The sequence below is a fragment of the Podarcis muralis genome, chromosome 4 (genome assembly GCF_964188315.1).
Source record: "Podarcis muralis chromosome 4, rPodMur119.hap1.1, whole genome shotgun sequence".
Lineage (NCBI taxonomy): Eukaryota > Metazoa > Chordata > Lepidosauria > Squamata > Lacertidae > Podarcis > Podarcis muralis.
Window position 1 is genome coordinate 53,200,556 of NC_135658.1, and position 14,913 is coordinate 53,215,468.

Here is a 14,913-nt window from a genome sequence, read left to right on the forward strand (position 1 = left end):
AAACCTAACATTGGCAGAAAAAGAGAAGTTTCAAAGTGAAACAGGTTTAGTAATAACAAAAAAGGTGAAGTACCTGGGTGTGAATCTGACTTCTAAAAATGTGAATTTGTTTAAAGACAACTATGACAAATGTTGGACAGAGGTGAAGAAAGATCTAGAAATATGGTCAAGGTTGAAACTTTCCTTGTTAGGCCGAATTGCTGTTATTAAGATGAATGTATTGCCTAGAATGTTGTTTTTATTCCAGACACTCCAGATCCTGGACAAAATGGACTGTTTTAAGAAGTGGCAAAAAGACATATCAAAATTTGTCTGGCAGGGCAAAAAGCCCAGAATAAACTTTAAGATTTTAACTGATGCAAAAGATAGAGGGGGGTTTGCCCTGCCGGACCTGAGACTTTACTATGAATCGGCAGCGTTTTGCTGGCTGAAACAATGGCTGCTTCTTGAGAACACAGACATTTTGGATCTGGAAGGGTATGATAACAGATTTGGCTGGCATGCTTATATATGGTATGACAAGGTAAAAATGCATAAAGGTTTTAAAAACCATATTGTTAGGAAAGCACTATACAATGTTTGGATAAGATATAAAGATTTACTGGAAAGTAAAACTCCCAGGTGGCTATCACCAATGGAGGCTAAAGAGACAAAAAAACTTAATATGGAGTCCAAATGGCCAAAATATTGTGAAATTTTAGAGCAAGATGGTGAAAGGGTCAAATTACAGAGTTATGATAAATTAAGGTCTAAAGTACGAGATTGGTTGCACTACCTTCAGATAAATGAGGTATTTAAACAAGACAGGAAAATAGGTTTTCAGAAGGAGAGGTCGAAATTAGAAACAGAACTGTTAGAACCCAATACTAAGAACTTGTCAAGAATGTACAATTTGCTGCTGAAGTGGAATACACAAGATGAAACAGTAAAATCGGTTATGATCAAATGGGCACAAGATATAGGTCATGACATTATGTTTGATGACTGGGAAAGGTTATGGAACACTGGTGTCAGATTTACGGCTTGTAATGCTTTAAGAGAAAACATAATGAAAATGATCTACAGATGGTATATGACTCCAGTCAAACTTGCAAAAATTTACCATTTGCCCAATAATAAATGTTGGAAATGTAATGAGACTGAGGGTACTTTCTATCACCTTTGGTGGACCTGCCCGAAGATTAAAGCCTACTGGGAAATGATCTATAATGAAATTAAAAAGGTCCTTAAATGGACATTTCCTAAAAAACCAGAGGCTTTTCTCCTGGGCATGGTGGGCCAATTGGTGCCAAGGAAGGACAGAACTTTCTTTATGTATGCTACCACAGCAGCAAGAATTCTTCTGGCAAAGTATTGGAAGACGCAGCAGTTACCTACTCTGGAAGAATGGCAAGCGAAGGTGATCGACCACATGGGAATGGCAGAGATGACCGGCAGAATCCGAGACCAGGGGAGTGAGACAGTGGAAGAAGACTGGAAGAAATTTAAAATATATCTTAAAAACTGTTGTAATATTGAGGAGTGCTGAGATGTTATGGTGTTAAGAAACAGAGAATTGCAGCTGTATATCATAAATTTAAGGGAATTACAATGAAGATGAATTAATTAATTAAATGGAGGGTTGCTGATAAAAGGGAAAAATAAGGATGCAGAAAAAGGGGGGTATGGGGAAGTCCGGGAAACAAGGTGAAGGAAAATGAGTTTATGAAATTATACATGTTTATTTGTGTGTATGTTTTGTTTTGTTTTGTCGTTGGTGTATAATACATGTTTGGAAAATTAATAAAAATTATTTTAAAAAAAATATATCTGATTGATTGGTTGATTAATCGAAGACAAGAGATTTCTGCAGTGTGCTCCTTAGAAATATTTCTGATTTTTCAACAAATTTTCAATGACACTAATAGAAAAAATATATATAGTGGGGTGAAAGGAAGGGCAAAATAAGTTCTGAAGTTAAAAACTCTATCTCACACGTACACATAGTTAATGATATCGTGTCCAACAAATAATTTCAGCACAGCACCTGCCCTTATGTGAGAGGTAGGGAAGTTCTGGCTGAGATGATGAATATAGCCATCTAAGCAACTTTATCTGGCCTACAAGTCTTTCCTCAGACCATGCCACAGACTTTGCCCTGACTGAAATGTGTCCTTAAACTGTGACAATACCTTGCCTTCATGGAGGAAGGTGTGTGTAGAGACCTCTGGCTTTTTCCAGAGTGCAAATGCAGTCTATTCAGCTGAATAACCTATTAAGTAAACAACAACAACATGCTGGTACTCATGATGCATATAGAAACCTCCAGGTCGTCCTTATCTTGTGCTAGGAGCAGCTTTACTCCCAAGGTTGTAAACACATTCCTAAGTGTCTGCATTTGAAAAGGAGACGTGCTCTGCTCAAATGTCCTAACCCCCTCAGGTAGAAAGGAATGCAAAGAGATCACGTGCAGCGGGGGTTGCTTAGAAAGAGTCCTTTGGTTTGAGACAAAGGTAAAGGGACCCCTGACCATTAGGTCCAGTCGTGGCCAACTCTGGGGTTGTGGCGTTCATCTCGCTTTCTTGGCTGAGGGAGCTGGCGTACAGCTTCCGGGTCATGTGGCCAGCATAACTAAGCCGCTTCTGGCGAACCAGAGCAACACACAGAAACGCCATTTACCTTCCCACCGGAGCGGTACCTATTTATCTAGATGCACTTTGAGGTGCTTTCAAACTGCTAGGTTGGCAGGAGCAGGGACCGAGCAACGGGAGCTCACCCTGTTGTGGGGATTCAAACCGTCGACCTTCTGATCAGCAAGTCCTAGGCTCTGTGGTTTAACCCACAGCGCCACCCGCGTCCCTGTTTTGAGACTAATGAATAGGTAATGAAGGAAAGACCATACATTGTATAATTAGTATTGTGTTGTAACTTTAGATTGGAGGAAGTTTGTGCATATGTATTGCTTTAACAGATAACAGCTATGTATATTAAGGAGGCCCCACTCTTCTGGGGCTTGCTCAGCTTTTGGGAGTAATCCCACTGAGCCTTTTTTGCTAGCAATAAACACCCTTTGTTTTCTCACCGCTGCATGGAGATTTCCTTCAGCCTCAAACGTTGATTTCTGCAACACTCATAGTGCCGGAACTGAACCCATAAGGAAATTTCTGGTATGGAGAATAAGCCATACATTTTAAACATTTATTTCATTTTGTTTCTATGTCAATGACACACATATTTGAACTAGGACCCTAATTGCAGAAGCCAATTTATAGATGGTCAAGCCAGGCAAGAAGGGTCATCCTCACCTCAGTTCTGCCTCCACCATGGCCACTGCCCTACCCCAAGTCTAGAATAGGGCAAGAGAGGGGTGGGAGTGGCAGCGGAGCAATAGGCACTCCTGAGCCCAGTGGAGTATCCTTTACCTCCAGGGCTAGGATTGGGACTAACTCCCGCTCCTACCATCCCAAGAAGAAACAGACTCAAACACATTATTTTCCCACTGGGGATGCTGAATCGTGTAGTTTCAGTCCCATCCCCAGTGAAAAAGGATCCTCCCTGCTGATACTGACGTTCCCAATACTGCCATTGCCTTTGCTTCCTTTCTCTGCCCCTGGTAAATTTTGTGGGGCAACAAAAGGAGAAAGAGGCAGGGGCAGTGGTGGGGCTGCAGGATCTCAGCGGAGATTCCTTTCCCACTGAGGAAGGGACTGAGACTTTCATTCCCAGTATCCTTTGCAGATGCTATTTGTAACAATTGGTGGGGAAATAACCAAGGCTGCCATACATCCAGATTTTCCTGGACATTACTGGGATTTCAAAGGGGGAATTGATGTCCAGGGGGGATTCCTGAAAGGCAGGGCTTTGTCCTGGATCTTAGAGAAGTCAATCGAAAAATCATGGGGGTTTTTGGGGGCGTCTTTGTAAAAAAATTCCTAAATAAAAAACCTCAACAACTTTCAGGGTGTCCTCCTGCTACCTCCTCTTTCCCCCGCCCTCAGTAAGCTTTCTGGGTGCCTGGGAGACAGAAACGGCAGATGCAGTTCACAGAACGGAGGTGAGCACAGGCCAGCTCATCCTGTGCTTCAAGGCTACGTACACACGGCAGTTTAAAGTGGACTCAATGTATCCTGTGTGCACTCAGGTCCTGGTACTGGGATTTCCCATAGACATCTGGTTGACGACTGTGAGAACAGGATGCTGGGCCAGATTGGCCACTGGACTGATTTGGAAGGGTTTTTCTTAGGTTATTTTGGTGTTCAACCTGTTCTAGATGGGGTTGTATTTGTAGCTTCCACTTTAAGGATCAGATTTGCATTTTCAGGCTGCTATGAGATCCAGCCTGATCTCTTGATCCGCAATTTGTCCACAATGCAGCTGCTAGCCTTTACCCAAGACCATACAAATGGGGGGGGGGGATCTCTTAACAGTGTCTAAATGTTTATGGGTAAAGGTTTTCCCATCCTTTCTCACTGTGTCTGCTATGTGGTATATGTAATGTTATACTCTGGGAAGTTTGACTGGCACAGAACATAATATTTTTAGGTGCCTAGTGAAAGACTTTATGTTTAACCAGGCCTTTTTAAATGCTTTGGTACTGATATTGCTATCCTGCTGCTTTTAGGTGTGTTTTTTTAACAGTACAATCCTGTGTTTACTGCATTAAATGGGCTTGCACCCAAATAAGCATGCATAGAATTTTACCTGCTTGTGTGCACTTTTAAAAACTGTGTTGCAGAGTATATATTTTCTGCATCACATTCAAATATTATTTGCAAGATGCTGTAAGCTGCCATGGAAGTTTTAAAAATGAAATTCAGAGGGGAAATATTTAAAACAAACACATGTGATATAATATGGATCCTGGCCACTGAATTTTATTAGATTATCTTAATATCTGTTTTCTCAACCTCTTAACCAACTAGCCTTTTAAATCTGTTTCTATAGACACCCATGCCAGCCCTGAAGCAATGCTGCTGGAGGTTTCAGTATATAATAGCTCACAAATGCTTGCAACTGATCCCTTAGCAAACAGAACCACAGTCTCTTCAATGAAAAAGATCTATAGAAAATGCCCTCTAAGTTGCAGGGCTATTGCTTACCCACTGCAATTATTTTCCTTGATCTCTTTGCTTGGTCTGTCTCTTTATTTTCCATGTGTTCATTTGTGTGTTTGGTTGCTTAAAAAATTACCATGTCAAAGAAAAAAATTAAGATTTCATTGTATGAAGCTTTATAATGACATTTTAGAGAACTTATAGTGTTGCACCGTTATGTACACAGCCCAAGAGATTAATGCAAATAGAATGCAAATCTAAGTTAGCACTCCCCTGCCGCACAGTACCATAAATGCCACAGCAGCTAGTGAAATTTGGGTTTTAGCCAAACAGAAATAGATTTTAAAAGTTTAACACTTAACAGTGCAATCCTATAAATGTCTGCTCAAAAGTAAACCTCACTGAGTTCCGTGGGGTTTTCTCCCAGATAAGTGAGTATAGGATCGAAGCCTTATCTCCCAGGGCTGATCTTCATGGATCCCAAATTATATTTTTTGTCAAGTTCACTGTATTAGTTAACCAATAAGTTAGCTCCTCTCCCCTTGGCTAGCAGACAAGCTTGCATAAATTAGATTTTTCTCACCATTACTACACTGCTATTTATGAATGAAAACTAGACTTTCTATGACAAATAGTATGTTTACCATATTTTAAAATTTTCATTTCGTACAACGTGAAAGCACTGGGAATAGTGAAATGACACCAGTTAATAAACTTAACTTTAAATACATTGCTTTAAAGTTTCATTACCATCTAGTCCAAGTGACATACTTTCAACTGAGTTTGGGATTCGGTGCTTCATATTCTGCACCTAAGTATTTTTAATTGATTCGGCCTTACAGTTTTCTTAGGGAAACTAGAAGTTCTGAAAAGCAACTTCATTCCATGTTATATCTTTGTCGTATTTAAAATAGATAAAAAGGAAGTGATTATTTTCTAAAAGCGGGACTCTCCCATTTACAGTGGATTAAAATTTGAATTGAAATATGTACTCTATTTTTTTGTCCCTTATCCTGTGAACTTGAGGCTAGGGGTTTGCTGCTACAAAGATATGACAGATTTTCTTAAAAAAAAAAAAAAAGCAGTGAGAATGGCAGTTTGACAGTGTCCTGTCACAGTTAAAATGGGTCCTTCATGTGACCCAGGCTTGGACGCTAATGCTCTGTACCCATTAACAGCTGAAGCAGCATCTGCCACATTTCGTGGTCCCGCCACTTCATGCTGTGCAACCAGCTGCTTCTGTTTATGCTAGACTCATTGCAGTCTTCTGACTGGGTTGGAGCAAGCAAGAGCCTAATATTCCATCACTGGCCTTCCCTGCCCCCACCCTCCCTAAAGAAAATCCTGCTTATATTGCTTTGATATGGTGGAATAAAGTCAAGTTATGTCTTCAGTTGACAGCCTTGGCTGGCAAATTGCATTCCAAAAATGCAGTTAAGGAAAGCTACTTGATGGAAGTAAATCAGGTTCTGTGAAAATGGAGGCACAAATCTTCAACTTAACTCTTTCTCTCGCCGTTTAAATTTAAAGGACACCCCTTTCCAAAAACAAACAAACTGGGAAGTGCAGTGTGTTAAGAGTCCTGGGAATTATAGCTCTGTGAGTGGTAAACTGCAGTTCTCAAGATTCTTGGGGACGGGAGAGTGTGTCTTAAACATGCTTTAAATGCCTGGTGTGTATGCAGCCCTAGTTTAATATTTCCTAACTTGGTGTCTAACAAGGTGTTGCTTTTTTAAAGGTCTAAAGACTACTTGTTTGCAGGGCTGCATGGTCGCATTTAAATCCCCCACAGGAACAACAACAAAAAGCAAACAGGTTAGCTGAAGTACCGATTCCTTATCAGTTGCAAAGTATTTTATTTAGAAGATGTATATACTGTACCATTCGGTCAAACAGTTCTCTAGTGTACAAATAAGAAGGTAGATCAAACACTGTTAAAATCCACCAAACAATTAGAAATATAAAATCATAATAATTACAATCCAGTTTAAAAAAATAAAACTTTTCTCCCTTAAATTTCTTAATTTTTAAAAAGTTCAGAGCAATGCTTTTGTATTGTCATATAGTTCAGATATCTTAAAGCTGTCTCCGAACGATGCAAGATTCCAGGGGTACCAGGCATGCTTACCAGGGTCTGTGTTTCCTTTTGGACAATGTGGGACAACAGAGACTGTGGTGTCTTTATGATATATAGCCTATTTGCACATATATACCACCTGAGCCTAGATGGAGAGAGTGCAGTGTTCCTTCCACTGCTGCAGCCTTGGATCCCAAGAGACCTCAAACATCATGCCTGACCCTCTCTTCAGCATAAAACAAGCAACCTGCCTTCTCACTGGCCTCCCCTCTCCAACTTTCAAAGCTGATGCTTCTTTTCTGTTCATTTACATCATCCAAACTGCAAACCAGAAACTCCCGTCTCCCCCCCCCCCCACGCTCCAATCTGGCAGTGTCTTTTGCTAACTACCCAAAACACAGGGTGGGGCACATAGTCTTAGTCTTATGGTTTTTCTCTCTGTCTTCTGTTAGGTCAATAACTCAGCCATTCTGTTGAGTAGATTTTCATGGTTCCTCTTGATAACTCCTCTGCCATGCGCTATCCTGGACAGAGAAAGCTGAGTCCAGCTATTTAAAGTCTTAACTTTCAGATTAACCCTCCAAGAATAACTTTTATTAGACCCAGGAATTTAGGGGGGTCTGCCCCCCCAAAAACTCATTACACAATCATGAATGAACCCCAAAGGAAGTTTTGCACAGCTAGATCAAGTGAAAGAGAGAAAATGGACCTGTGAGGCAACTGGCCTTCATTAACCAACAGGATAACTTGAAGGCCTGGAAACTGAGGGATGGTGTGGAGGTCTTACCATCCCACGGGAAAGCGGTACAGGCTGAGCAGTAAGATGTTCAGGCAAAAGGATCCCTAGACTCAGCGCAGCAACAGGGCGACAGCAAGCAATTCAGACATGTCACTTGCTTCCACCTTCCCCACGGTTTCTTTGTCTATTTCAGGCTGCCAAGAGAAGAGTCCACTCAGCAGAAAAGATAACAGGCCAAGGACATTCCCCCTCAGAATACGAGGCAGAAGGCGTGCTATGCCATGGAGCAAGCACCATCCACCAACCTCAGATGCTGTCAGGAAACACCCCCTCTCTGCCCATCCAAGATTACAGGTCACCCTTCATCTGCTTCCTTAGTTCTCTAGAAGTCAGAGATGCAGAGTTAATCAGAAACTGATCAAAGACAGGCCAGCGCTTTCCTTGCCTTTTAAAATGCCTGCGACAGTCTGTTTAATTTGACCAGTTAATAATTCCTCTTCAGTCTCGGGCCCACACATGCCTTTCTGTATTAGAGTCCTGTGGCGTGTGGGCAAGAACTATTACATGGAGAATAATGTGAGTGCCCACACCAGCCTCCTGGGGTCACATTTGTCTCCCTTTCCATATGTTCCTCATTGCCTCAGGAATTTTTCCTTAACACATCCTGGGCCAACTTTGTCAGTCGCTTTGTCAGCGAACAATAAATTTAATAAATACATAAATAAATTAAACCTGGTCTCCTCCAGATGTTTTGGACTACCACTCCCATCAGACCCAGCTAGCTCATGGGAGTTGTAGTCCAATAATGTCAGTAGGCCTCAGGGTCAGTGTTGCCCTTATAGAATTTTGCAGGGAGGCGGGCAGATGGGGACCAACTAGAACTAGTTGGCTCTGCCTATCATTGGCTGTGGCTCCACCTCCTCCACCTGCATGGACCTAAAATCTTAATATAACCAGAGCAAAATTGGTAGAGGGATGAAATGAGTGAATATGTACAAAATCTTTTGTATATATTTTAAAATGAAAAGGACTCGGGTAACAAAGGGCGAGGTAGGCAAACCAAATGGGTATGTGCAGGTTCAACTTTTTAATTAGAACATGAAAAAGGTTCTGACTGCAAAAAAGGGAAGTGATACAATGGCAGGCTGGGGGGGGGGGGTTATTGTGACCCATTCTTGTGACAGTTTTGTTTGTTGGGCTTCAACTCCCATGAGCTCCAAGCAGCATGGCCAATGACAAGGAATGATGGGAGTTGTAGTCCAGCAACATCTGGACATTGGCTGCCCCATTGGCACCAGTTGTGTGGTTTCCTCAAACGTAAACACAAGAGAAGCAGGAGTCTGAGGGAAGAGGAGATGAAGGAGGCTTGATGAAAAGGGCAAAGGACAGTGGGAACAAGAGATGTTAAGGTTTGGAGGACAGGGGGCTGGAGCAAGGGAACCATAGGGGCATAAAGCTGCTAGGACTAGAGTTTAGGCCAGGGTAAGAAAAAGCGAAAATAATTCTTACCGTGAATTTCAGTTTACAGATGGTGTCCCCTCCATCTAGCAAACCTTCCTATGAAGGGCTGCTGATCATGGCAGCCAATAAGGGGCCACAGCCAATGGTGAGTGGAGTTATAGACAAAAGTGGGTGGGACCAGAGCCAAAAGTGGATGAAGAATGGTCAAAATGGGTAGTTGTGGGACTACACGATAGCATGTTTCTCTTACTCTTTTCACCACCCAATACCTTTCTCTTGCACTTTTAACAGTTGCACAGAAAAAAAAATCCTGTCACTTGCAGCACTGTAACCTGGCAACCTGAAGGTCACTGCAGGGCAATGTAGGTCAAGAAGTATCATGTGTGTGGGAGGGGTGAATTTTACATAGTGATTTGAGCTAACTAGTTATTCTTCAACTTCAGGCTTCTAGTATTCTTTCGAAAGTATTTAAGAAGCCTGTTTACTAAGAGTCAATAATGCACAGAAAGGGGCACTTTCAGGGGGCCTCACAAATTCTAAGAGAGATCTAGGGATTTGGACACAGTTGCATTTGTAGTTCTTTGAAAATTAGTTCCAAATGAATGATAATGAGAGCATGCGAGAAAAAGTATTTTTACAGCTGACACAAATGCCTTTAAGATGCTTTTCAGTTTCCTGGTGCCTATCTAGCAAGTGGGTAGAAGATTAACAGTTTGGGGGATCCATTTGAACCCTCTGCACACAATATTGTTAGTTTAAAGCAGAGTCCCGTGCCCAGCAGAAGGATGAGGAGTACGTGCTGCATACTCTATATTGCTTTATTTATAGTTCAAAGCAGGTATATTACAGAAAGACATCTTGCCTCTGCCGGAGCAGAAAGTGCATCCTCTCTCCTCATCAGCTCGGAGAGAATCACCAAGTGAAACTGCAAAGAACAGAGAAAAACAGGAAACCAGTGTACGTCACATCCAGTCTCCCTTTCCCGTGAGAAACTCCAACAGTACAGACTGTGGAATGTAAACACCTGTCTCGTGACAAGCCCTTTCGCTGCACAGTGAAGGAAAGCAGAAACCAACATCCTCCCCCTTTCTGTGAACATCACTGGGCAGCGTGTTCGTACAATATCAGTACAAACCCAACTTCTGCACATAGGTACAGTGTTGATCCTTGATACTATCTTGGACAATACATCAGCAGGAATTTCATTACCTGGCATATAGGACACCGTTACGAGTCCCTTCTGAATACATTCCCTAGCATGCTGCAACTTTAATTGCAAGTGCTTCGTGCTTTGCTTACAACCTTCAGACTTCAGCAAAGCCAAACGTGCTTTGTTGTCCTGGTAAACCTGGATTGGACATTTGACAGGAATTTTCATATCTTTGCACAATTGTACCAACCATTCACAATCCTTAAGTGAATAAGACAGTGCATTCAGTTCGGCTTCACAAGTACTTAAGCTAACTGTTGTTTGCTTCTTGCATGACCAATCAAACAGACCTTGATTGTACATGTAGCAAACTCCAGACGTACTTTTCCTGTCTGTAGTGTCACTTCCAAAACTTGCATCTGCAAATATCTCAAGACCACCAGACTTCTGATTGTTAAATCTCAGTCTGTAATGCATAGTGCCTTTCAAATACCGCGCTATGCGTTTCAGAGCTTTCCAATCCTTGACACTAGGATTGTTGACTTGTCTGCTTAGCAAATTACAGCTAACAGCAATGTCTGGTCTTGAACATCTGGCAATGAAGTTTAGCTTGCCTAGCACACTTCTGTACAGTGTAGTGTCAGAAAATGCTTCTTCAGTGTCATCTACCTGATAACCTGTTGTCATCGGTGTGTCTACAGGGTTAGCATCCATCAGATTTAATTTGCTTAACACATCAGCAATTTTCCGTGACTGGTGTACTAGAATGTTACCATCTTGATCTCTCTCTATTTCCAGAGATAGGTAGTTGTTTACCTCACCAAGATCTTTCATGTCAAAGTGCTCTTTCAGTTGAGCTAGGGCGTTATTGTACATTGCGACATCTTTCCAAAAGAATAATAAATCAACATAAAACAAACAGTACAGTTTCTTTTGCCCCTCCTCTTTGACAAATACACATGGATCAGCTTTCCCTTGCTGAAAACCTAGAGAAAACAATACTTCAGTGAGTTTTGTGTGCCAACACCGTGCACTTTGTTTGAGACCATAAAGGGATTTCTTCAGAGCACTAACAAATCCCTGTTTTACCTGTACGCCATCAGGTGGAAGCATATAAAGTGATTCATCTAGAGATCCGTACAGAAAAGCTGTATTAATATCATGGTGACTAATGTGTAGATTTTCCTCTGCAGCTAGCTTGAGCATAAGCCTAATGCTTTCATACCTCACTGTGGGTGAGTAGGTCTCGTGATAGTCTTCACCTGGTACCTGTGCAAAACCTCTGGCTACCAATCTGGCTTTGTGTCTGACTATCTTGCCATTTTGATCTGTCTTCGCTTTGAAGACCCATTTGCTTCCAAGCAGTTTCATTCCTGGAACTACTGGAACTAGCTCCCATGTTTTGTTCCTTTCTAAGGAATCAAGCTCAGCCTTCATGGCATTTAACCATGGCTCAGCTTCCTTTGAATCCAAACCCTGGATTTCTTGGAAAATCCTTCTTGGAGCTTTTAACAGCTGTTACTGCTAACGTAGCAAACTCATCAGCAAATCTCTTTGGAGGTCTGCCTTTTGTGGCTCTCTGTGACCTACGAATTAGCCTGAAGTCTTCAACACTCTCCTCTTCCTTCTTAGGAGAAAAACGACCTACTGTGAACAATGGTTCCTCCAATTCTTGATCAGAGCTTTCAGAGGGTCGCATAGAGGCTTTCGCACTCTTGAAATCCTCTGAATCACCCGATTCAGTTTCAGATTCAGACTCAGAACCTTCATCAGTGGGTGTGGGTTGTTGTGGTTGCTTTTGACTATCCTCAGTCTCATCACCGTCATCAGGATAACATTGGAAAATTCCCACATTCTCCCCCCACTTTGCATTGTACTCAACACTTCTCGTGAGCTTAATTGTCTTAGAGTCAGTCATCATTATTCTGTAAGACCCTTTCTGATAACCTAGAAAGATACCATGCAATCCACGCTTGTCTAACTTGGAATTTTGTGGTGAGTGAACCCACATGTCAGAACCAAAAATTTTCATGTGTTTGATGTATGGCTTCTTGCCAAACATCTTCTCATAGGGGGTACAACCAATCGCTGAAGATAACCTGCGATTGTAACTGTAAACAAAACACGAGAGAGATTCGGCCCAATAACTCTCTGGAAGATTGGCATCATGCAGCAAGGTTTTTAACCCTTGAAGCAATGTCTGATTTGCCCGTTCCGCAAGTCCATTCTGCCATGGCGAACGAGGACTAGACAAATCGTGTTGAATTCCTTTCTCAGTCAGAAAAGCTTCAAACTGCTGAGAAGTGAATTCTCCCCCGCGATCACTGAAAAGAGTCTTTATCTTCTTACCATGCACATTTTCTAACCAAGCACAGAATTCCTTGAACCTAGGAAAAGCCTCTGATTTCTGCTTGAGATTGTACACAAAAATATATCTGGAAAATGCATCAACGAGAACCATGAAGTACCTATTCCCACCCAAAGAGGGCGCTAGTGGTCCAACCAAATCTGCATGAACAACCTGGTATGGTTCCGTAGCTTGCCTACTAGACACCTTACCTTTCGCAGCCATTTTCACCTTGTTTGCTGCGCATGCTTTGCACTTCATGTGGTACCTGCAGGGTTTAATAGTCATACCTTCAACCAAGGCAGGCATTTTAGATACTGCCTCAAAATGCAAATGGCCAAATTTTCTATGAAAATCGTGAATACATTCTGCATGCAAACTTTTGTTAGAACCTGCAATGCAACAAGTGTCATCCTGCACAACATCATCATAATACAAAACAAACAAACGATCAACATATTCAGCATGCAATACATAATCATTTTTCTTTGTGATGATGCACTTCCTGTTCTTGAAGGAAACGTCAATGTTCCGCTCATTCAGCTGTCCAACGCTGAGCAGATTATGTTTGGCGTCTGGCACGTAAAGCACATTCTGTATCGATAAGTCCAAACTGTGAAGAACAACAGTTCCGTAGCCTTTACTGGGAATAGTGTGGTCATCCGCCTGGTGAATCGCACCTTCCTGCGGTGTAAAAGACACAAACAGTCTCTTATCGTTGCACATGTGGTGGGTCGCCGCTGAATCAACAACGAAGAAAGATCTAGACGTCTTCTGGACCTCTGCAACCTTTGGAGTGAAGCGTGAAACCATAGCCTTGTGCTGCGTTGTCCTAGACACCGGACCTTTGCCTTTGCCTCGGCCTTTTCCGCGCGATGAGCTTTCGCTGCGCTGCTCTGTCTTGGCCCTGGGATATCTGCATTCCCTCTTCATATGGCCTAGACGTCCACACGAGTAGCATTTCACTGCCTTCAAAGCTTTGGCGCCATCTGGTGGTTCCACTGCACTATGGGATGACGTCTGTGAAGACTCCCCCTTGCCCATGCAGCTAGCACCCCGGCGATCTGCTTCAATTAAAATCACGGCAGTAACATAGTCCACTGTCAGCTGAGCAGTTGGCTGCACAGCAATCTGGGTTGCAACAGACTCCCAACCTGAACCCAAAGATTGTAGTATCATGAAAGAATACACAGCCTCTGGAAAGTTGAGTCCTCTCTGTTGCAGCTCATGTCTCAGATTTTGCATCTCCATCAGATGTAAACGCACATCTCCACCTTCAGCAAGAGCCATATTATGCAGCTTGTTAAAGTAAAACATAGTGGATCCAGCTTCTGTCCTTAAGTGAGCCTCTCTCAAAGCGTCCCAAATTTCTCTTGCTGAGGTCTTATCACGCAATAGACAGAGCTCTTCCGGGGATACTATCAATGTAAGAGTTCCCCTTGCTTTGGAATCCTTAGCTTCCCGTGCATCTGTAACTGGAGCTGGGGGGGTTTCTGTAATCACCTCAAACAAACCCTCTTTCCGCAGAATTGCCTCTGCATACAGAACCCAGTCCGCATAATTTTTCTTGTTGAGCTTAGGAATCCCACAAGCATCCTGAAGGGCCATCATGACTCTGGCATTAGCCTTCAGCGTCATATATGCTGCTTTAAATCTTGCTGCGTCACTGCTGCAGCTGCCTTATTCCAAAAGCGCACTTAAAAGTTACTTTCGATTTCCCCAGCATAGTAACTTGTGCCTGGGAGCCTTTTGCCTATTCCCGGCAAAACGGCTTTAAAAGTTCAAAGTCCAGCCATAAAGCCATTAACTAGAAGCTGGCAGGCTGCCCGGAGCAGTAGCACATACCTCATCAATCACCTTTACGCGCAGAGCAGATTCCGATCCGATCTGTCCCTCTGCATTCCGATCCTTTGCCGGCACTCCGATTCGACTTCTGGGCCCATAACCACGTGTTAGTTTAAAGCAGAGTCCCGTGCCCAGCAGAAGGATGAGGAGTACGTGCTGCATACTCTATATTGCTTTATTTATAGTTCAAAGCAGGTATATTACAGAAAGACATCTTGCCTCTGCCGGAGCAGAAAGTGCATCCTCTCTCCTCATCAGCTC